The 22,780-nt window shown below is 37.0% G+C and overlaps 1 long non-coding RNA gene across 2 annotated transcripts in view; it reads left to right on the plus strand.

Moving 5' to 3' along the window:
• LOC110742791 overlaps positions 1-14,097 on the plus strand; it is a 216,292-nt gene extending 202,195 nt beyond the window's left edge. For both annotated transcript variants that reach the window (XR_002520864.2, XR_004183338.1), the window contains one exon: positions 8,686-14,097. This is a non-coding gene — a long non-coding RNA (uncharacterized LOC110742791). The remainder of the gene's footprint in view (positions 1-8,685) is intronic.
• The last annotated feature ends 8,683 nt before the right edge of the window (positions 14,098-22,780 follow it).

Consider the following 22,780-nt stretch of genomic DNA (forward strand, 5'->3'; position numbering starts at 1 on the left):
AAGGGATTCTCCTGCCTCAGCCTCCCAAGTAGCTGGGATTATAGGTGCATGCCACCACACCCAGCTAATATTTCTATGTTTAATAGAAATATAATACATGTTTAATAGAAATTTGTTTAATATAAATATAAATATATGGATTCAAATATTTAAACTAGTTGATTAAAACAGTAGTAATTTATTTTTCTCTGAGAGAGAAATGATGGTTACCAACCCAGAAAAAGCTTAAATTTTCTTAAACATTTCTAAGCTTTTCTTTTTATTTATCTGCATCTTTCTGCCAAACAAATTTTAAGCAAAATAGCTGTCTTCGTACGTGCCAGCTGCTATGAGAAAATACCATAAACTGGTTAGAAACAGAAATTTCTCACAGTTTTGGAGGCTAGAAAGTCCACGACCAAGGCTCCTGCAGATTTGGTGTCTGGTTAAGGCCCATATTCTCATAGATGGCACCTTCTTTCTGTGTCCTCACACAGTGGAAGGGGAAGTCAGCTTTCTGGGGCTTGTTTTAGAAGGACGTGGCACCATTCATGAGGGGCTTTGGCCTCGCGGGCTAATCACCCAGAGAGGCCTGCATGCTCTATTACTGCAGGATCTTGGGGGTTAAGATTTCAACATGTGAATTTTGGGGGGACACAGGCATTCAGACTCTAGCAATACTGGACTTAAATACTGTAGAATTTTCTAATTGCATTAGGTTTTAACATAAACAGCTCTGCTATGAAACCAAGATTCTTAACATAGAAACTGTCAAAAATTTCTGTGTCTGATATTCACATTTTAAAACATTGTTTAAACATCTCATTTAAAACTTTACAACATATATGTTGTGTGTAGTGGGTATTTAATTTTGCCTTGTCTATGTAATACTCATATGAAGAAGACAAACATGAAAATAAACTAGTAAATTTTCTCTTCACATAGTGGAAAGTCAATTTGATTAGAAAATATATATATATTCAAGTTTAGCCTCTTCCAATTACCATCTATGCAATGACATGGGAGGACAGGGAAATTGATATGTCCAGGTCTTGGGTGCCTTATGGTTAAATGCAGATGATTTTATCTAATACACACAGGATAGTTAATGGAATCAAATACTAAAATTGTATAAAACATTTTTTTAGAAGTGCAATGTAAATTGTAATAATTTATAAAGTATTCACTTGCTTATGGTGTAGATAAAATAAATCTCTGCAATACTTTGCTGAGAATATTTTTCTGCAGAGAAAAATTATAGTAATAATGCAAATGAAAATATTGCTTTGCAATAAATACAAATAAAATTCCAACTTTCTAGAAGAACAAGACTTTAGTGTTGAAGTCACTATTATGAGTATCACTATTATATAACTGACAACTAACAATAATAAGTGGGCTATGGTTGGACCACACCAATTTTCAGTTTTTTAAAAATTTATTTATTATTATTAGCTTTAAGTTGTAGGGTACATGCATAACGTGCAGGTTTGTTACATGTATGTATACTTGTGCCATGTTGGTGTGCGACATAAACTCGTCATTTACATCAGGGTATAACTCCCAAAGCAATCCCTCCCCTCCCCACTCAGTAGGCCCCGGTGTGATGTTCCCCTTCCCACAGGTCCAAGTGATCTGTTGTTCAGTTCCCACCTATGGTGCTTGTCACGATTGTTGGTTTTCTGTTCTTGTGATAGTTTGCTAAGAATGATGGTTTTCAGCTGCATCCATGTCCCTACAAGGGACACAAACTCGGCATCCTTTTTATGGCTGCATGGTATTCCATGGTGTATATGTGCCACATTTTCTTAATCAGTCTGTCACTGATGATGGACATTTGAGTTGATTCAAGTCTTTTGCTATTGTGAATAGTGCTGTGGCAGCATACGTGTGCATGTGTCTTTATAGCGGCATGATTTATAATTCTTTGGGTATATACCCAGTAATGGATAGCTGGGTCATATGGTACATCTAGTTTTAGATCCTTGGGAATCGCCATACTGTTTTCCGCCAATGGTTGAACTGGTTACAGTCCGCAACAGTGTAAAAGATGTTCCTATTTCTCCACATCCTCCAGCACCTGTTGTTTTCCTGACTTTTTAATGATCGCCATTCTAACTGGTGTGAGATGTTCCTACATTAATGGTTTTGATTTGCATTTCTCTGATGGCCAGTGATGATGAGCATTTTTTTCATGTGTCTGTTGGCTGTATGAATGTCTTCTTTTGAAATGTCTGTTCATATCCTTTGCCCACTTTTTTGATGGGGTTGTTTGTTTTTCTTGTAAATTTGTTTCGGAGTTCTTTGTAGGTTCTGGATATTAGCCCTTTGTCAGATGAGTAGATTGCCAAAAAATTTTCTCCCATTCTGTGGGTTGCCTGTTCCTCATGGTAGTTTCTTTGCTGTGCAGAAGCTCTTTGGATTTAATGAGATCCCATTTGTATCAATTTTGGCTTTGCTGCTGTTGCTTTTGGTGTTTTGCACTGAACGTAAAGTCTTTGCCATGCCTATGTCCTGGATAATTTACTACTGAGTTTTTTCTTCTAGGATTTTATGGTATTGTACATATTGGAGTCTAACATTTAAGTCTCTAATCCATCTTGAATTAATTTTCATTATAAGGAGTAAGGAAAGGATCCAGTTTCAGCTTTCTATGGCTAGCCATTTCCCAGCACCATTTATTAAATGAGAATCCTTTCCCCATTTCTTGTTTTCCTCTCGGTTTTCGAGATAGATGACTTGGTGTGAACAGGAATCATTGTTTGAACCTATATCTACGACAATTTGCCAGTACCATGCTGTTTTTTAAGTTTGCGGTAGCTGGCGACACTGGTTTGAATGGGTGGCATTTGCTGACTGGGATTGTCTTGGAGATGCGGGCTCTTTTTGGTTCCATATGAACTTTAAAGCAGTTTTCAATTCATGAAGAAACTCATTGACGAAAACGATGGGATGGCATTGAATCTATAAATTACCTTGGGCAGTATGGCCATTTCACGATATTAATTCTTCCTATCCATGAGCATGGTATGTTGCTTCATTGTTTGTATCCTCTTTTATTTCACTGAGCAGTGGTTTGTAGTTCTCCTTGAAGAGGTCCTTTACATCCCTTGTCAGTTCTAGAGTATTTTATTCTCTTTAAGTAATTGTGAATAAGAGTTCATTCCTGGTTGCGGCGTGGGCAACGCTGCGGTGGCCAGGGGATCACGTTTGCAGGCGTATCGCCGGGCGTACTCGAAACAGGACGCGGTGACGGGGTTTCTCAAAATACGGCAAACCATCCCAGAGGACGGTTGGGAACGCGTAACCTTTAACCTGGACGCCTGCCGCCGGTTTTCTTTCTCTGCACTTTGGTGCTTCCAGCGAACCCGACACGCGGATGGGGCGGTTGGTTTTCAGGAATTTCCGCCAGATTTTGCGTGCCGATATGATATTAACATGGAGTTTATCATAAATAGCTCTTATGAGATTTTGAGTCACGTTCCATCAATACGAATTTATTAAGCGTTTTAACGCAAAGGAGCTATTGAATTTTGTCAAAAGCCTTTTCTGCATCATTGAATAATCATGTGGTTCTTGTCTTTAGTTCTGTTTATATGCTGCAGTTATGTTTATTGATTTGCGAATGTTGAACCAGTCTTGCATCCCAGGGATGAAGCCCACTTGATCATGGTGGGATAGCTTTTGATGTGTTGCTGAATCGGTTTGCCAGTATTTTATTGAGGATTTTTGTCGATGTTCATCAGGGATATTGGTCTAAGAGTCTCTTTTTATTGTGTCTCTGCCAGGCTTTGGTATCCAGGATGATGTTGGCCTCATAAAATGAGTTAGGGAGGATTCCCTCTTTTCTATTGATTGGAATAGTTTCAGAAGGAATGGTACCAACTCCTCATACACCTCTGGTAGGAATTGGCCTGTGAATCATCTGGTCCTGGACTTTGGTTGGTAGGCTATTAATTGTGCCTCAATTTCAGAACCTGCTATTGGTCTATTCAGGGATTCAACTTCTTCTGGTTTAGTCTTGGAAGAAATTAGTAAGTGTAAATTATCAAATTTCTTCTAGATTCTCGGTTTTATTTGGTGTGGGGTGTTTATAGTATTCTCTGATGGTAGAAAGTTTGTATTTCTGTGGAGATTAGGTGGTGATATCCCTTTATCGTTTTTAATTCACGATCTATTTGATTCTTCTCTCTTTTCTTCTTTATTAGTCTTGCTAGTGGTCTGTCAATTTTGTTGATCTTTTCAAAACCAACTCCTGGATTCATTGATTTTTTGGAGGGTTTTTAATGTCTCTTATCTCCTTCCAGTTCTGCTCTGATCTTAGTTATTTCTTGCCTTCTGCTAGCTTTGGAATGTGTTTGCTCTTGCTTCTCTAGTTCTTTTAATTACTTGTTGTTAGGTGTCAATTTTAGATCTTTCCTGCTTTCTCTTGTGGGCATTTAGTGCTATAAATTTCCCTCTACACACTGCTTTAAATGTGTCCCAATTCTGGTATGTTGTCTTTTGTTCTCATTTGGTTTCAAAAGAACATCTTTATTTCTGCCTTCATTTCATTATGTACCCAGTAGTCATTCAGGAGCAGGTTGTTCGGTTTACCCATAGTTGAGCGGTTTTGATTGAGTTTCTTAGTCCTGAGTTCTAGTTTGAGTTGCACTGTGGTCTGAGGGCAGTTTGTTATAATTTCTGTTCTTGTACATTTGCTGAGGTGCTTTACTTCCAATTACGTGGTCAATTTTAGGAGTAAGTACGATGTGGTGCTGAGAAGAATGTATATTCTGTTGGGGTGGAGAGTTCTATAGATGTCTATTAGGTCTGCTTGCTGCAGGGTCAGTTTCATTCCTGGATATCCTTGTTAACTTTCTGTCTCGTTGATCTGTCTAATGTTGACAATTGGGTGATCTCCCATTATTATTGTATGGGGGAGTCTAAGTCTCTTTGTAAGTCTCTAAGGACTTGCTTTATGAATCTAGGTGCTCCTGTATTGGTGCCTATATTTAGGATAGTTAGCTCTTCCTGTTGATTTGATCCCTTTACCATTATGTAATGGCCTTCTTTGTCTCTTTTGATGCTTTTGATGGTTTAAAAGTCTGTTTTATCAGAACTAGTATTGCAACCTACTTTTGTTCTCCAGCATTTGCTTGGTAAATCTTCCTCCATCCCTTTATTTTTAGCCTATATGTCTCTGCTTGTGAGATGGGTCTCCTGAATACAGCAGACTGGTGGGTCTTGACTCTTTATCAGGTTGCCAGTCTGTGTCTTTAATTTAGGAGCATTTGATCCATTTACATTTAAGGTTAATATACTGTTATGTGGGAACTTGGTCCTGCCGATATGATATTAACTGGTTATTTTGCTCGTTAGTTGATGCAGTTTCTTCCTAGCCTGGATGAGTCTTTACATTTTGGCATGTTTTTTTAATGGCTGGTACCGGTTGTTCCTTTCCATGTTGAGTGCTTCCTTCAGGGTCTTGCAGGCAGGCCTAGTGGTGCGTAAAATCTCTAAGCATTTGCTTATCTGTAAAAGTTTTATTTCTCCTTCACTTATGAAACTTAGTTTGGCTGGATGATATGAAATTCTGGACAGTTGCTTTTCTTTAAGAATGTTGAATATTGGCCCCACTCGTCTTCTGGCTGTAGAGTTTCTGCTGAGAGATCTGCTGTTGGTCTGATGGGCTTCCCTTTGTTAGGTAACCCGACCTTTCTCTCTGGCTGCCCAGAAGATTTTCCTTCATTTCAACTTTGGTGAATCTGGCAATTATGTGTCTTAGGTTGCTCTTCTCGAGGAGTATCATTGTGTCATTCTCTATATTTCGTTTGAATGTTGGCCTGCTACCCTACTGGGTTGGGGAAGTTCTCCTGGATGATATCCTGAAGAGTGTTTTCAACTTGGTTCCATTTTCCCCCTCACTTTCAGGCACCCCAATCGGGCAGCGGTGCGATGGCGGCTCCACTTTGGGGCTTTGTTCGTTTCTTTTTCTTCTTTTCTTTGGTTTCTCTTCTACTTCATTTCATTCATTTGATCCTCAATCGCTGATACTCTTTCTTCCAGTTGATCGAGTCCGTTACTGAAGCTTGTGCATTTGTCACCATTTTACCTGTATGCCCGTGGTTTTCATCTCTTCCGTTAGTTTATGACCTTCTCTGCATTAATTATCTGTATCAATTCATTTGGCATGGCGGGTTGCGGTTTTGCTGGTGATTTTCTTCTGAGAAATTTAGATGGACTGAAGCCTTCTTCTCATCTCGTCAAAGTCATTCTCGTCCAACTTTGATCCATTGCTGGCGAGCCTGCTTGGCGCTCCTTTGCCAGGGAGATCGCATCTTATTTTTAGATTTCCAGCTTTTCTGCCCTGCTTTTTCCCACATCTTTGTGGTTTTATCTGCCTCTGGTCTTTGATGATGGTGATCCTTGCTGATGGGGTTTTGTGTGGAGTGTCCTTCCTGTTTGATAGTTTTTCCTTCTAACAGTCAGGGACCCTCAGCTGTAGGTCTGTTGGAGATTGCTTGAGGTCACTCCAGACCCTGTTTGCCTGGGTATCAGCAGCAGAGGCTGCAGAGATAGAATATTTCTGACAGCAGAGAGTGTACCTGTCTGATTCTTGCTTTGAAGCTTCCTCTCAGGGTATTGCACCCCTGTAGAGTGTGGGAGTGTCAGACTGCCCCCTGAGGTGGGGATGTCTCCCAGTTATGGGGGTCAGGGACCCACTTGAGCAGGGAGTCTGTCCCTTCTCAGATCTCAACCTCCATGTTGGGAGATCACTGTCTCTCTTCAAAGCTGTCGAAGACAGAGTCGTTCGTCTGCAAGTTTCTGCTGCGTTTGTTATTGTTTACTGTGCCCTGTCCCCAGAGGTGGAGTCTACAGAGACAGGCGGGTTTCCCTTGAGCTGCTGTGAGCTCCGCAGTTGGAGCTTCCCAGCTTGTTTACCCTGCAAGCCTCAGCAATGGCGGGCGCCCTCCCCAGCACTTTGCACTTGCGGTAGATCACAGACTGCTGTGTGCCCAATGAAGGAGGCTCGTGGGTGTGGGACCCCTCCTGGCCAGGTGTGGGATATGATCTCCTGGTGTGCCTGTTTGTAAAGCTGCAGTATTGAGGGTGGGGAGTTATCCGATTTTCCAGGTGTTGTGTGTCTGGGAACCTGGCTAGGAAGGGATTCCCTTGCAGCAGCCCAGGTGAGGCAATGCCTCGCCCTGCTTCAGCTCTCACTGGTCGGGCTGCAGCAGCTGACCAGCACTGATCGTCCGGCACTCCCCAGTGAGATGAACCCAGTACCTCAGTTGAAAATGCAGAAATCACCGGTCTTCTGTGTTGCTCGCGCTGGGAGTTGGAGACTGGAGCTGTTCCTATTCGGCCATCTTGCTCCGCCCCCAATTTTTCAGTTTTTTATCTTTTAAATGGATGGGAACCATCCTAGTCATCTATGTGGTACTGCCATTTGTTCACTGTTTTTAAAAACTATTGACATTAATCTAAGATTGACTTTCCTGAAGTCCTCGTACGTACTACATCAGTATTTCACACTAAAAATTAATTAATTTGATAGCTTACTCATTGCTGCCAATGGTTTAATTTTTTAAGCTACTGGGGTCACACACAAAAGAGTGTGGATGTTGCAACATGAGACAGTAGAATGATAGAGAGTTTCAAATTTCTGGACAAGTAGTCATTAGGCCATGTCTATGTACTAATAAACTTCTCATGTAAATCGCGTTCTCTGTCATGTTTTTTTTTTTTCTTAATGTACATCTATAAGTGACAAAATGGTGAATAAATAAACCCACAGATGGTTTTATCTTAATGGCTGCATCATGGGATGCATCGTTAGTTTCATGTCTGTGCTACGCAAGGAACACTGGCTTTACTGCGGGCATCTGGCTGGCAGTTCCTCGGGGGTTTGTCACACACATAATCCAAGCATCCCAGCTGTGTTTTCAGTTCTCTGCTGTATAATCTGGCATGGAAAGATGCTCTTGGGCCAGCCTGATCCTTTAGGCAATTCTGTGAGCAGCTAGAAGAGAACTTATACATCCCAAAACTCTGTTATCTGCCGTGACTCCCTTCTTTCATTTAGATTGATTTATCAACAATTTTCTCTTTTTTGTTTTGATTCGTGATCTTTAGAATTATTGTAAAACAGAAGAGGCTTCATCTTAACTAAAAGTGTTGACATAATGAGATAAAATATATAGTGGAATAATACTTAAATAATGAGATCTCTACTCAATTCAATCGCAAGTTTTTCTTTTTGTATTTTACCTCACCAAATTAACATAGCAGCTAGTGTGCAGTTTTTATCAATGCCTTCCTAATTTACCATACAAAGACAAATCCTCTCAGATTAAATGTCTATAAAGTGTGTCTGGGAGAATGCTTAGGTTGAACTCATGAGATCAATAATTTATTTATGAATCTTCTGTAGCTTCTTGGATGTTGTAGGGACATATAGTAAAAACAACAGACGACAGCAAAAATATGCCTTTGCAATATGATGGAGCATATAAAATATATAAAAATGGAAGAAAGTATAAAGAGGGTAGTATCAGATGAAATCAGGTGAAATATGACTTTTGCCTTCTCATACGTGCAGAGTGCTGATTTGATGCTCATGAACTTGTGTATTAGTAAGATTTTCTGTGACAATTTTGAATAGCAAACAACGTGCAAAACTTCAATGGCTTACATCAAAAAGTTTTCATTTCTTATTCACAGGTCTGCAGGATGGCAGAGGCATCTCTTCTCCAGGCCCTGTGTGCATTAGGTGTGTTCAATATATCTGGCATTCTGAGATCCAGATGAAGAAACACTGGCATATTTTTCTCATGGCAGAAGGGAATAAATAAGAGACCAAATCAAAATGTGTAAGCATGCATATATATAGCTGCTGTGTGAAAAAAAAAGTGTATGCCATATCCTATCTCATTCCCTTGGTCAAAACTAATCACATAATCAAGCCAGTATCAATGGGATGGATGCTCATAATCCATAACATAATGGATGTTAGGGTGAGGAGAATGGATATTTGTGGAATAATAATACAATCTACCCAGAATTTGATTTCTGGACAATAAATATTAACTTCTTTTTCTCTGCCTACAGAATGTATTCACCCCTACTCCAAAGAACACGTTCCCCCCCCCACAGTTGTACACTTTTACAGCATCAGACTTAAGTCTTAAATCTTGTGATAATCTCTACATCATGTTTTCTCTTCAGTCCCAGCATTCAATCATGGAACACGAAAGGATAATCTTTATAAAGAAGAAGTTTCCTAGTCACCTGTATTTAGCCCTAAAGCCAATACCATGAATTTTAGATTTTCTTTCAAGCAGCGACTTGACTGTCAAATCAATTAAGTGGGGAATTACACTCCTCCCAAAGAAGGTGTGAGGAAAAAGTAAATTTTTTTGAGCAGTAATACAATGTACCTCAAATGATTAAGTAGGTTGTAGTTGTGGAATTCAGGGGAAAAAAGTCTCTATACTTACCCTGAGAAAGCTATTACCTTTAAAATGGTCTCGTTTCCTTTGATAATTTTCTCAATGCCATTCACGGTCCTGTTAGTCCTGGCTCCACATAAAGTTTGCTTTGCTAAAAAATTCCTTGCTGAAAAGAGCTGGGAAGATCTGGAACCAAATTATATAAATCATTTGAATTGTAGGACACAGATAGTTATTCTTTTATTACATAGAAGACATAGAAGAGATGATTTTCAATGAAGCAATCATGCAAGATTCAGGATTACATTCAGAATCACAAAATTAGCATTATTAGGTACTTGTTGTGAAATTGTGATTTTTAAATTAAATATTCTTACGTTTCTGTGATTAGTAAGAAGGGGAAAGAGGAATAAAAACCAAAAAGAATGTCAACTATTGAGAGTTATGATTACTTGGATTTTGTTATTTGTGATGCTTGTTGACACCGTATAATATGGTTTCATAATTTTTTATGGAATAGTAGAAACAAAGCAAAGGAAATATGAATGCAAAGAAGAACTTAACAGAAAATTTATGTCTAGTGGCATTTCATAAATATAAAGCTTGTTTAAAGAGGATTGTCTGGAGTCCAAAGGTGGGCTAATATGTCTCTTAATAGCAGCATTACATGTTAAAATACCAATCAAAAGGTAAAATGTATGACTATGAATCACTAAGCAATCATAGTTATAATGCTTTTGGCATAATTTTTGTCATTATAGACTAAAATTATTTTTATGCTAATGACTTTCTCAAAAGATGATTATAAAAGAAGTAAATATAAACTGCTAGAAATACAAATGCTTTTCTATTTTATGATTTTTTTTTCTTTCATTCGTACTTAGATGATTTTCATTTATCCCTGCACAGGTGTTTCAACCTTTATAATGGATTTGATTCAATTCAACCAATATTTATGTAACCCCGACCATGGAAGGAACACCTTAAGGACAAAAGCAGCCTTTTAATTTAGTGATACTATAGTCCACTGGGGAGAATACAGGCATTTTAGCTTGCTTTTGAAGAAACCATCTTACTAATCTTCTAAGTTGAAGAAAGAACTAATCAATGTTATAATAAAGTAGTAGTATTCCAATAAAGATTTTGACAAGGTAAATTTCAGCTCCTTTCCCTGCCAGCCTACTAAAATGCTAAAATGCTCAGGGTTTTGGATCCAACATCATGAAATGACACTGCTCAGAGAGTGTCCTGTGGTAGCCTATTTATTTTATAACCTATTCAGCAGAAATTGTTTCCGTGGTTGCCAGCCACTGTGCATGTGCTAACTCTGTGACTTGGCACAGCAGTGCTTCCATTTGACTTAATTTAAACATGCCTCTTTTCCAACTATCACTTCCATTAAAGCCTCAAGCCTTTCCGAAAATGGGGCTGGACAGAGCATCGAACTGGCCATTCAAATATCCAGGTTGTAGTTCAGGGTTCATGACTGTGTGGCTTGCCTTGCATTGTTTTTTAACCTATTGAAAAGAGTATCGATACATCTCTTTTCAAGGTTCTTTCACCATTTTTTCATCCACTCTGTATCACTTCCCTTCTTCAGTCTCTACTGTAAAGTGCAAAAGTCATCCAGCTTCAGAGTCTTTTCATCTGTCCTTACTTTTCCCTCTGTTTGCTCCTCAGGCCTTTACCAAAGTGCCTGGTTAGGTGTTCTGAGGATGGCAGAGACTAGTCCTACTGTGCTCTGTGTGGGGTTCTGGATAAGGGCTTCCTAAGACTGTCTTTGTGGTCCTGGGTAGTTACCACTGGAGAAACTTGTATATAGTTTTATGTAATAAAATGATGGGGAGGGCTAGCCACACTATAACACAGTTCTAGTGATCCTGCCTTAGTTTCACTGGAACACTCCAGGCCTGGTCTATGTGGAAATTTAGCTCAGAGAGAAGAGCACTGTTGAACTTGATATTTGGCAAACTTCCATCAGACACATGCTGTCTTCAACATTTCTACCATTAATTCTTTACTTAGCATTTGTTCAATTTGTTGACTATAAGTTCTATTATTTACTAATAGTTTTGCTTTAACATGATATAAATTATTCACTATTTTATTGTCTTATTCAAGCAGTAATATTTATAAAATCATTGTTTTCAATGTGCTAATTATACTGATTTCTTAATATATGTAAAATAAATATATAACTATTTATCTTATTCCATTTGGCTATTATAACAAAAATATCATAATCTGGGTCACTGAATGACAGAAATTTATTTCTCACAGTTCTGGAGGCAGGGAAGTCCAATCAAGAGGCTGAAAGATTTAGTGTCTAGTGAGGGCCTTTTCCTCATATGTGGCACCTTCTGACTGTGTCTCCACATGGTGGAAGGAATGAACAAATGCCTCTTTAACAAGGGCACTAATCCCATTCATGAGAGGGGAGCCCCCTGCCCTAATCATCTTCCAAAGTCCCCACCTCTTAATACCCACAATATTGTGGATTCGGTTTCAACATGTAAGTTTTGTGGGGAACAAACATTCAGACCATAGCAGTATTAAATTTTTAAAAATCTATATCTAACCTTAAACCACCTCAGTCACCTTTGGGAAACATTGGTTTAGTCTTGGTGATATTTGACTGTGTGCTGGCTGGAGAATTAGGTGTCTGAAGGAGGAAATAATAATGGTTAGTGGAGTCTCCAGTCTTACCAGTTCTGTAACACAGCAGGATAAATTATGTTTTTATGCTTTACATTATTTTAAAAATGTTTTGGACAAATTATAATAGTAAAAATAATTATGGGGTCCATATAATTATAATGGTCCATATAATTTTGGGGCCCACATGATGTTATGAGATTATATATATATATATGACCTATCTATCCATATATATATACACATACAGTGTGGAATGAGTGAATCAAGCTAATTAACATATCAATAACCTTAAATACTTATAATTTATTCCTCCTAAGTGCAACTTTGTACCTTTTGACCAACATCTTCCCATTGCTTCCACTCTTCCGCCTCTGATAACCACTGTTCTGCTTTCTGCTTCTATGAGATGGATTGCTTTAGATTCCACATAGAAGTGAGAACATATGGTTTTTGTCTTTCTGTGCCTGGCTTAATTCACTTATCATAAAGAAAGGCACATTCTTGAGAGGTGGTTTGACATTGTGTTTAAGAACACAGATGCTAGAGCCAGACTGCCTGGGCTGAAATACCAGCTGTCCACCCTTTTGCTGCATGTATGACCTTGGGCAAGGTACTTAACATCCTGGTGCTGCAGTTTCCTTATCTTTAAAACTGGGGACAGCTGTAATGTCATAAAACATTCATGAGGATGAAATGAGTTAATATATTAAATCTTTCAAAACAGCGCTGGATACATGGTAACCATTAATTGCCGTTATTATTGTTATAGTTATTCTCCTACGAGCAAGAAAGCCAAATTAAGTCCCAGGGTTTTCGATAACATTATCCAGTGTGAAGACCTAAGTTTAGCTTTAACAGTTCAGCTTTCATTTTACTAAAACACCAGAGCCGATATTTGGGGCCTTTTTTAAAAAAATAAGATCATTTGGACTTATTTCATAATGGTTAGGCTGCTGCTGGTAAGACTTTATTCATTCCCTTTTCTTCTCCTCTAAAGAGCCAATGAAAAGATTTCATATTTGAAATTTTCTCATTTAATACTTTACAGTGTGACTTACAACAATAAATATAATCAAGGTTTAAAAGTTTAAACCAATAAAATACTGTCTATACTCCAACCATAACTTTTTAAAACATACAATGCCGAATGCATAATATTTTAATTTTTTGGTGACACATTGAAGAATGATATTCCAGATTATATTATTCACACAATGAATCAATAGAGCATTAACTTGTTTAAATGCTGGAATAAAGAAAGAACATTTACCATGTCCAAGGCTTTTTGGTTAATTGTGCACATTAATATAAGTGCAATAAAACAAATCATACCTTATTATTTTAACCTTAAAGACAATAAATACTACTTGGTGTGAAAACAAATATGTTCTCTCGTTCGAACGCTCTCCTTTTACCCCGTGACTGCCATCAGAGTTCCCTCCGTGAGTGGAAAGCGATGTTTGCCACATGATTGTAGCCTATTCCCCACAGAGCGTTACTTGCTGAGGCAGGAACTCTCTTGGAAGGTTATCAGGTGACTTCCTTAGGTGTGCCGGAAATGGAAGCAGAGTGTGGACTATTTCTTGTCCTCTACTGGTCCTGAAGCCTCAAAATGGCACAGCTGGTGTTTAAGCCGGAAAGAAACACCTGTTTCTCTCTGGTACATGTTTTTTTGCCTGCCTTTTCAGTCCTCTTGAAAGCTTTCATTATGCATATTTTGAGTGTATGCTAAGATCTCTTATGGGTAACTCATGAAAGAAGTGGTTCTTTGTAACATTTACGCAATATCTGGTGTAAAAGAGGATAATGCAACTAAAAGGGGATGCAGACAACAATCCATTCCTTTACCTTTAATTACGAGAAGTGGTCCCATATGGCTGCCGATGTATGGGCACAAAGTGAGTTATCTACACATGTCACTGGAAAATAAGAAGAGGGTAGAACAAGCCGGGCACGGTGGCTCACGCCTGTAATCCCAGCACTTTGGGAGGCCGAGGCGGGCGGATCACAAGGTCAGGAGATTGAGACCATCCTGGCTAACATGGTGAAACCCCGTCTTTACTAAAAACACAAAAAATTAGCCGGGCGTGGTGGCGGCGCCTGTAGTCCCAGCTACTCGGGAGGCTGAGGCAGGAGAATGGCGGGAACCCGGGGGGCGGAGCTTGCAGTGAGCCGAGATCGCGCCACTGCACTCCAGCCTGGGCGACAGCGCGAGGCTCTGCCTCAAAAAAAAAAAAAAAAAAAAAGAGGTAGAACAAAACTTCTGCAGTGAAGGCTCTGCAAAGAAACTTTATTAAATAAAATAGACAACTTTGGTGTTAAGTTGGAAAATGATGTACCAGACATGGTCCTTGTTCTGGGTGAACTTACCTTCTTGTTGAAAAGGCAAAATAAGTACATGTGAGCAGCTAAGTAATTTGAAAAATTAAATAGTATGAACAGTTCCAGAAGGTAGATTTTATTCAAGTACTAAATGAATAAGTTTTATCCATCTGGAAAAGGAAAGAAAGAAAGTGGCCTGATGTGGCTTATTTGAGAAAAGAAGAGAGAGTTTTAGGAGACTAATAACATAAGAGCCAGGCATTGCAAAGGTGGAGAAAATTATAGAGGCGCCCAGTGTGGTAAGAAAACATAAGACAGTCACTCGGTGGTGCTGGCTGATTTATGAAAGCAGGTTGCAGACATGAAGTACAGAAGATAAAGAAGGTCAGAATTTGAAGGGCCACAAATGAGGGACAAAGAAGTGCAACATTTGTTCTGTAGTCCAGAGTGTAATTAAAAGCTTTAGAGCAGAAGAATATGTAAAAGCCTGAGCATGTTTTTTTAATAGGACCTTCTGATGGTCACATTAAGCATTTTTTTCTAATTTTGCACTAGATTTTCTGCAAGTATATTCCTATTAATATCGGAAGAAAATTTTAAAAATTAGAATACTGAATATATGATAAATCTATATTTTAGACAAAACAATATGTTGATTATGAAGATTGTCTGTACTGGGCTGGAAGAGACTAAACCTAAACCCCAGTTAACCCTTTGGATTGGCTACAGGCATATCTGCAATGAAGTAATTCCTGTTATTGTCTATAAAATTTAAGGGTTATTTTGTTATAAAAGAGTTAAGAAGTAGTAGTCACCAAGGATAATATGATCATATAATTTCTTATAAAATAGAAGAATCTGTCACACATGCAGCCAACTGAATGCATTCCACTTATAATAAATTACGTGTTCCAAACAGGTTTTCTACTAAAACTTATTGAAAATAGCATTTGGTTGCTATGACAACCTAGAATAGCAATTGGAAACCAGAACACTAAAGGTGAGACAGAAAAGACAGACAAATATTTAGCTAAATTGTATTCCTTTTTAATTCTTATAAATCCAGGGAGGAATGGAAACTTTTATCATGTTCAAAAATGAATAGTTTTCTACCTTCACGTCATATAGATTTAGAATGTCCAGTGTATTTACATCTGTTGGTTATTAAGTAAGATGAATCAATTGTCCTCCATTTTTTTGTTTGTTTGTTTGTTTTTGGAATCTCAGAAGTCTTTTCATCTATGAGCTTTGCATTAGTACATTCTCATGCTGCTATAAAGAACTGCCCAGGACTGGGTAATTTATAAGCAAAAGAGGTTTATTGATTCACAGCTCCATATGGCTGAGAAGGCCTCAGGAAACTTACAATCATGGAAAAAGGAGAAACAAACATGTCCTTTTTCACAGGGCAGCCAAAAGAGAAGCATGAAAGCCGAGTGAAGTGGGAAGCACCTTATAAAACCATTAGAACTTGTGAGAACTTACTTACTATCATGAACTATCATGAGACTAGCGTGGGGGAAAACCGCCTCCACGATTCAATTATCTCCCACAGGGTCCTTTCCACAACACATGGGGATTATGGGAACTACAATTCAATATGAGACTTGGGTGGGGACACAGCCAAACCACGTCTATCAAGCTTTGATTACTTTTTCTAGCTTTTGAGCATTTAGACCCTTAGCTCAGGATATTATAGCTATTTATTGATTGAAACTCTGAGTTTCAGAGTGTGTTTTATGAATCCTAAGAGTTTCACAAAATATCTCTAAGGTTTCTTTGGAAGGAAGTCTGGTTATATGGCCACTGGACTCCAGTGTTTTCTGTGTCTTTTAGGTTTTGAGACCTCAATACCACACTAGAAATTATAATGGTACAGCTCAGAAAGTGAGCAGGCAGTTTCATAATTCAAAAACTTTTGTGCAATTTGATTAAAAATTTGTAAAATATTTTAAATCCCAACAATTTTGACATGAATTTCAGGTAACCACTTGAACAACAAATGACGGAGTTTCTTCTTCTTCATTAAGACATCCTCAATGAAAATGTACTTATATTAAGATTCAGATAGATAAAATTTTATTTCGCATTATAATTTGTGGTCTTTTTAAAAATCTTAAAAGTCAAAAAATCAATTATTTGTTCCTAGTATGCAAGACACTGTTAGGCATTGAGGATACAGAATATTTTACAGTATAGTTTTTTTCCTATAGGAGACTGGTGTGTCCACATAAGGAGGCATAATTTATACAGCTAACTATTGGAGAAGAAATATGCTGTGAATTTTAAAAATCAGAGCAAGAAAATAATTATTTTTGTGGAAATTAAAAAATAAGCTTCATGTAGGATGTGAAAATCAACCACATGTTAAATATCAGGGTATGAACTGCGCCGTTCTGGGCAAATTAGTACTTTGTCAGGCAACACAAGATGTGTGGTTACCATATTATTGGAAGATGTTACCGGTGGGAGCATGTAGCAGTGTGGAAGTAGAAAAGCAAAATTTAGACTATCTATCTAGGAATATATATCTGAACTTTGCATTTATCTCCACTCTCTCAGAAAAAATTATGTATAGCTAAAGTAAGGGCTGCTTAGTGACTTCTGCAGAATAGGAAGGAAACATTAACCTAAGATTCTAGAATGCAAGGTACATGGATTACTCTTGAAAACCTCCCCTTTGCAAGCCTGACATCCTTGAGTGTTAGCAAAGGAAAGGAAGGTATTGGGGGCCTTTTCAGAATTGCCAAAGCCTTCTTTCATCTCCTTCACAGGATTAAGGAAGTGTGGAAGAAAGGAGAATATTCTTCCTGTGTTGGTTGCAGTTCTTATTATACACCCCTTTTCTCTCCCACCCTTGTCACTCTAGATAATGGAAAAGGAAAGGGGAAAAAATCTCTAAAACCTGGATGCAGGTGAAGATTAAAAAACATTAATTCAGAGATTCAGTTTTGGATAAATATTTACCAAATACATAGCAAGTATTCTCCACCTACTGTTTGTTAATTAAAATTAACCCAAATTTCCCACCTACTGTTTACTTATTGAATAAACATAAAAATTTCCCACATACTGTTTATTTACAGTAGGTGGAGAATAAAACCACCTACTGGTGGAGAATAAACTAGCTCAGAGCTTACAACCTAGTAGAGACGGACAAACATTAAATAAGTACGCCCACAGTTTTAACAGAATAAGTACAATACGTGCTCAATGAATGTTTGTTAAATTATAGATGCAGTCATAGAAAAAACTGGGGGAGGATAAGCAGAGGTGGACTTAGATTATTAGTCAGGGAAAGCCTTTCTGCAGATTGAGGCAAGGAGAGAAAGACAGTATCTTCACTTCCTTGATGATTGTCCCAAAGCTTCTCAGCACTCTGAACTACTGACTTGGGTTAGAGAAAACCAATACAGAGTCTGGAATAGACACCAGAGTTCTAGTGGTCCTTAACATGTTAGAATAAACCATGTAGACTGATGCGCATATTAGTCCATTTTCATGCTGCTGATAAAGACATACCCGAGACTGGGAAGAAAAAGAGGTTTCATTGGACTTACAGTTCCACAAGGCTGGGGAGGCCTCAGAATCATGGCGGGAGGTGAAAGGCACTTCTTACATGGTGGTGGCAAGAGATAATGAGAAAGATGCAAAACAGGAAACCCCTGATAAATCTGATAAAACCATCAGATCTTGTGAGACTCATTCACTACCATGAGGACAGTATGGGGAAACCGCTCTCAGGATTCAAGTTCTCTCCCAGTGGGTCCCTCCCATAACATGTGGGAATTATGGTAGTACAATTCAAGATAAGATTTCGGTGGGGACACAGAGCCAAACCATACCAATGTGATTATGTGAAAGTTCAGGGAGGGATTGCTGTGGATGGGTGGTGGAATTGATTAGAGTATTAAGACTGTAGGTCTAGCTTTATCCTCCATTTTATTCCCAATAAGTAATATTTTTTCCAGAAGTCTTTACAGTAACAAGTAAATGAGTCTCAGCACAGATGGGCCTGAGTCCACTATGATTATCCTAGTCTTGTAAGAAGAAATATATATGTATATTTGTAATTGTCACATTATTCAACATCATAAGTATTTAAACAACAAAAACATTATTTCTGATTTTTTAGTGCCAGATTAAATGACTCTTACCTATTTGAGAAGACAGGAGGTACATTACTAAGGTATTCATGATGACTTCGTAGCTCTCTGATGTTCTTTAACACTCTTGAAGATTAAGGCTACCTTACGAATTTTTGTGTCCATTCTTTGGAGAGAAATATTATAGTATCAATTTCTTACTGTAACATGCTCAGTTAATTTTTTTTTCTGTTGTAAAGGATCAAGTAATAGAAATAGAGTTACTTTTGTTATGTTTTTCCCTTTCTGTTCAGGTTTATTTTATAGGAGTTTCTTTGGAATGTAGTATATTTATACCTTATTGCAGACAAATAATAACTTTTCCTTTTAGAAAGGTAATCTAGAGGATAAAGAAACTTTTATGGATGCTGATATCTATGACTTATCTGACAGAGTATTCCTTATTATTTCCAAAATTTCCGTATTGCTGTCCTGCATTATACACATGCATTTGGCATGTGAGCTATTTACGCTTAGAAACAATGTATGAAAGAGCAGCAGAGTGACAGATGTACCTCCAGAAGGATATTTAAATTGATTTTTTTAATAAACCTTTGTTTTTTCCCTCAAATTCCCTCTAACTTTGTATGTCATCTCACATAATATAGTTTATTACTATTATGGCTGGCTTTGGCACCATTGTTTCCTAGTCATTTGATATATTTGGAGAAACATTTAATATTTATGAATGCCACAAAGGAATATTTTACATTTTTTAGGTCTTTAGCTATTCCTTTCCTTTGCACTCTTTCCCTTTTAGTAAAATGAAACACTTTTATAGAAAGTATCTTGCTTTGTCAAATATTCATTTACAGCTTTGTGGTCTCTTAGTTGGATTATCTTTTACTCAACTTGGCCCTCAATTTTATTTTGCTTTATTTGGATTTTTCATTTTTGTGGCATCTGTGATATGTTGATTTATTACTCAAAGGACCATAGAAAATTTTCAGGACTCCCATTTTCTGGATAATTTGGAAATTAAATGAGGATATAGTCACTTATTATAAATCAAACCATTGTCATTTTTATAGGAAAAATAGAAGAGAACGAGAAAGGGAGGGAGGAAGGGAAGAAATAAAAAGAGATGAAGATGTTAAGTTTTTTACTTTAGTGAAATAAATTGTAAAGCTGAAAAGGACTGTAGAAATTATCTAGCATAGCGATTTCCAACTTCTTTGAGTATGAAGCCCTATTTTTAACATATGTATTTTTTTCAGACCTCGCATAATAGCAATTGTTCTTTTGGTAAATATTGATCAGAATATATGGGAAAGGATTTATAAATAAAGTGACGTTTTACAATTAAATTTACATTTCATTAGAACCATAACATCTATGTATATTTGGAAAATTAGTGCAAATATACAAATAACATGACATTCTGGCTGGGGGGAAAAAAGATTAACATTTGGAAAGTTTATGAAATAACAGTATTTCTGCAATAGAATCTCATTCAGTCAGGAAACACAGAACTTCTTCAATTTATTCTTTTTTTATTTATAAAGGGAAAACCAAACAGATGAGGAAAGTTGCCCAAGATCAGATTAATGGAAAATTTAGATTAATGTTTCTGCTAGCCAAATAATTTTACCATAATACAATATCACCCCCAATAAGGAATTAGTCAATTATGTATCTAATAACTCAGATCAAACCCTTGAGGCAAGGGTGACTTTAGCTTACACAGTTTTTGTTTGATTATCTCAATTTGGTTTGGTTGTATTAACGTATATTAAGACCAGATTTAGTAATTAAGCTGTGATTAGAATAAAAAGTATTGACTTATACTAGATTGCCAGCAACAGAAACAGATTTCATTGCTTTCAATTAATAAAGAAGCATTACAAAGAAATTTTAATTTACTGAGTTGATGGTTAAACATGCACATATGTTTATATGATTCTTTAGATCTGATAGGATATATTCCTAGTAATGGAGTTCTATAAATATTTTTAATTCATCACCTGAATGATCAGACCATGCAACAGAATAGTTACGAAAATTTAACTTCAAGTTATACAAAATCATGTATAATTCTTTATTATATTTCTGATATCGTTATGAACAATGAAATTCCCCTAGATAGCTCTGCAAAAACTGCCTTCTGGGATTATGGGGAAGGTGGAACTGGCTCCTGAATGAGGTAGGTCATGTATTCTACCACATACACATGTTTTGAAAAGAACAAGTAAATCTCAGGGGAATTTGACCAACTGCTTATCCTTACATTTAAGCCAGTTACACACCCACACAGATGCCAAGATGTCATCTCTAAAATACTGGGAGGGAAAACCTTGGATTCAATGCTCTCTTACTGGAAGTGATAACCAAACATTACTCAGAAAAAAAAAAAAAGAAAAACTTTCTGCTTATTGCCGAAGTGGTTATGTAGTAATGATTTTACTTTTAAACTTTCAAATATTTATTTTTCTATGTCCTGGCAATACTATTGATAGTGCTCAGGAGAATCGTTGACTGTCATTAAATAAAGTGTGATAGAATAAATAATGTTGGTTGGTTAATGTTGGAATCTGAAAACATCTCAAATTTATTAATGTAAAGTTGTAATAATTTTAAACATTATAACAAATGTCCTTTGAAGATCATATTTGTCACTTTTCAATCTGGAGCACAAATGAATGAAGCCTTCTGTGACTTAGGCTGAAGCCACTGTATTGAGTTGCCCAAGTGAAGAGCCACTGAGTGCAGATCAGTGGCTGGAATTTAGGCTGTCTTTCCTTGAGACGTATTAATGGGCACATGAAGCAGATGCTCACTGGGAATTGCAGACATTTGAAACTGAGTGGGGAGAGTGAAGGAGTTCATGGTATATTGGGGATATTATATAGATTCCATAGTATACTCTTAAGAGTCCTGATATCACTTTTGAAAATGTTGGATTCCAAATATTGTTTCTCTATTAATGTTTCAGAACCTCTGGAGATTCAGTGATCGACTTATTCCTGAGATTCCTTTGTGGCCAGTTTTACTGAGATCATCTTTGTATTTGGGGGCTTGAAGAGAGTGATGCATTTCAGGTGTTGAATAGAGGCTGAGCTCCTTAGCCTAATCAGTTTGAAGTTCTCATTTGAACCTTTTTTTTTTTTTTTTTTTTCAAGTGGACAAAGACCGTTAACCTGTGGGGGACTTTTCTCCTGACTGCCAGTCATATGATCTTGTTTGGTATCAGCTGACCTGGGGCCCAGCTGCAGACATACACAATTCCTCACATAACCCTAAAGTCTCTTCTCTTGCTTGCCCTAGAAAGAACCCCTAATTTTGGGATCGATTTGGAAACAATTCTTAAACTTCTGATTTTGTTTGGTTAATTTGGAACTAAAATATGTCATCGGAAAACCATGTGTCTCCTATGACACCTTACGCATATCCACAAGAGGGAAAATTTAAAATCCCTTGTTAATAAAATTATTGAATATTTTGTTGCTTTCCCCCAACTCCCAATAACCTTGTAACATTTTTCCAAAATACAATTTTGTTGAAAAATTTCAATTTATAGCCCCTATTATACTGTATGGGAAAAAAAAAAAAAAAGAAACCAAGAGAGATTTCCACCAGGGCTCTCCAAAGAGCCTGTCTATGTCTAGTACCACTCACATTTTATGTTTACGACAACTCAAACTCTGATCTCCGAACTTAGTGATGACCCATCCAGATGTTTTGAAGTGACGGAGACACAAACAAAAAAAAGCTGTTCTTGTCAACCAGGCCCCTTAAAAACATTAATCTAAAAAGAACCTGTAATAATTTATTTTCCTGATGTGTCAAACAACATCCAGAATAACTGCTGAACAGCCTTAGTTAATGAATGTGGCCAACTTAAACTGATATAATTCTAGCCTACAGATAAGAAACTGTATGTTAGGGAGTCTGTGCAACCACATTGAGGATACAGTTATTATTATAGTTATATATTATATATAAGCTATATATAAATAATATTATCTATAACTATATAATATTATAGTTATATATTATATATAACCTTGTATTAATAAGCTATAACTATTACTATAGTTATATATATAGTTATATATTATATGTAACTATAAAAAATATATATTATATATTTTTTCTGAGTAATGTTTGGTTATCACTTCCAGTAAGAGAAGTGATATATATGTAATATATATAATTATAGTATATATATTTATATATAAATATATATAATATTTGTATATATTATATACTATATATTTTTATATATAAATATATATACCATTT

The sequence above is a fragment of the Papio anubis genome, chromosome 4, assembly GCF_008728515.1.
Source record: "Papio anubis isolate 15944 chromosome 4, Panubis1.0, whole genome shotgun sequence".
In the NCBI taxonomy this organism is placed as follows: Eukaryota; Metazoa; Chordata; class Mammalia; order Primates; family Cercopithecidae; genus Papio; species Papio anubis.